The sequence below is a fragment of the Nerophis ophidion genome, linkage group LG05 (genome assembly GCF_033978795.1).
Source record: "Nerophis ophidion isolate RoL-2023_Sa linkage group LG05, RoL_Noph_v1.0, whole genome shotgun sequence".
NCBI classification, from domain to species: Eukaryota; Metazoa; Chordata; class Actinopteri; order Syngnathiformes; family Syngnathidae; genus Nerophis; species Nerophis ophidion.
The window spans coordinates 35,073,219-35,075,718 of NC_084615.1; the positions used below are offsets into that span (position 1 = coordinate 35,073,219).

Below are 2,500 nucleotides of genomic sequence, written 5' to 3' on the forward strand. Positions count from 1 at the left end.
ATAACAGTGAAAGCTAACACCGTATTTGCGTATGATGTCATCTAGCGGCAGCATGTAGATGCTGAAGAGTGCAGGGCCAAGGACCGAACCCTGGGGAACTCCACACATTACCTTAACGTAGTCCGAGGTCACATTGTTATGGGAGACACACTGCATCCTATCAGTAAGATAAGAGTTAAACCAAGACAGGGCTAAGTCTGACATACCAATTCGTGTTTTGATACGTTCTAATAAAATATTATGATCGACAGTATCGAAAGCAGCGCTAAGATCAAGGAGCAGCAACATAGATGACGCATCAGAATCCATCGTTAGCAATAGATCATTAGTCATTTTTGCGAGGGCTGTCTCCATGGAGTGATTTGCCCTGAAACCGGATTGAAAGGTTTCACATAGATTATTAGACGCTAAGTGTTCATTTAACTGCTCCGCAACAATTTTGTCGAGGATTTTTGAAATAAAGGGAAGGTGAGACACCGGTCGGTAGTTTACCATGAGGTCAGGATCGAGGTTAGGTCTTTTAAGAAGAGGATGAATAACCGCTTTTTTGAATGCTAGGGAAACAGTGCCCGAGGAAAGTGATAAGTTTATAATATTTAGCACTGATGGACCTAATAATACAAAGAGCTCCTTGATCAGTTTCCCAGGAAGAGGGTCAAGTAAACATGTTTGTTTTATTCCATTTACACGTTGTAACAATTCCTCTAATGTTATTTCCTCAAAACGAGAGAAACTATTTTGGAGGGCAGTATCCGCCGTATATACCATCGTATCAGTGTTAATAGAACCCCGTTGTAGCTGGGACGCATTGTCTTTAATCTCCTTTCTAATGACTTCAATTTTCTTACTAAAGAATTGCATAAAGTCATCAGCTGAGTGGGTGGAGCTACTGGAAGGGGTCCCTTGTTGGGTTAGCGATGCTACCGTACTAAACAAAAATTTAGGATCGTTTTTATTACGGTGGATGAGATTTGAGTAATATTTAGCTTTAGCTAAGGTAAGCATGCGTTTATAAGTTATTAAACCATCACTCCATGCTTGATGGTGCACCTCAAGTTTAGTCGTGCGCCATTTGCGTTCCAGCTTTCTACATAATAATTTCTGAGCTGTAGTTTCTTCTGTAAACCACGGGGTGCGCATTTTTGGAGCCTTTTTTAACTTTAGCGGTGCTATGTTATCAATGGTTTCGCGCAGGGCGTCGTTAAAGTTGTTAGTGAGGTTATCAATAGAGCCCACATATTTTGGGAATGGTGCCATTTCCGAGGGCAGTAGGTCAGCAAGAGTTGTCGTTGTGGCCGTATTAATGTTGCGGCTGCTATAGCAGTTATTATTATTATTAGTTTGACGAACATGCGTCTGAACTTTCAATTTTATAAGGTAATGATCGGACAATACTTTAGTATACGGGAGTATCGTAACTTTGGAAACGGTGATACCCCTGACAAGCACTAGGTCTATCGTATTACTGTTGCGATGCGTCGGTTCATTTATTATTTGTGTGAGACCACAGCTATCAATTATAGTCTGGAGCGCTACGCACGGTGGGTCCGATGGGGTATTCATATGGATATTAAAGTCCCCCATTATGATTATATTATCGGCGTGTGTCACTAGATCAGCAACGAACTCTGAGAATTCATTGATAAAGTCCGAACAGGGCCCTGGTGGGCGGTAGATAACAGCCAGGTGTAGAGGCAGCGGTGTGACAGACCTCATAGTAAGCACCTCAAACGATTTATATTTATTATTTATGTTAGGACTAAGGTTAAAGTTTTCGTTGTATATTAGTGCGACCCCCCACCCCTTTTAAGCGGACGGGCAATATGCGCATGTGTAAAGTTAGGAGGACATGCCTCATTTAGCGCAAAAAAGTCGTTTGGTTTAAGCCAGGTTTCGCTGAGACCGATGACGTTAAGATTGTTGTCTCTGATAATATCATTAACTAACGTTTTGGGAGACAATGATCTTATGTTTAAAAAACCTATATTATAGGTAGTGGGCTGTTTTAGGGAATTTTTGATCAAATTATCTGTAGTAGCAATATTAATAATATTGTGTTTATTATGCCCAGTGCATTTAGTATAATTACGACCATATCTAGGAATTGATACGACGGGAATTTTCCGATTGTTTGATTGTTGCTTTGATAAACTGCACGCATCATGGTTAGCCACTTCAGTAACGGGGATTTTTCGATTGTTTGTTTGTTGCTTTGATAAACTGCACGCATCATAGTTAGCCACCTCAGTAAAACACATGTCCAACTCTGAAACACTCAAAGCAGAAACAACTTCTTCTAATTTAACTGACTCCTTACCCAGACCAGTAGTCTCGCATCTTCCATTTAAATCCGGCTTCAGGATGGAGGGAAGTGGTGTTCTGTGGGGATTAGCCTTCTGCTTTGTTTTTAGCCCCGCTCGACATCCGCGTTTCCGATCACACCGCTGGTGTCTGCTCCGTAGACGGCCCCCGCTGCTACTATACCTGCTTCACTGGCCGC

At 41.7% G+C, this 2,500-nt stretch overlaps 1 long non-coding RNA gene across 1 annotated transcript in view; it reads right to left on the bottom strand.

Annotated features, from left to right (window-relative positions):
• Positions 1–2,500, bottom strand: part of LOC133552356 (uncharacterized) — a 34,288-nt gene that overhangs the window by 24,928 nt on the left and 6,860 nt on the right. The window contains exon 3 of the long non-coding RNA XR_009806677.1: positions 2,318–2,500. This exon is cut by the window's right edge and continues 264 nt beyond it. This is a non-coding gene — a long non-coding RNA (uncharacterized LOC133552356). The remainder of the gene's footprint in view (positions 1–2,317) is intronic.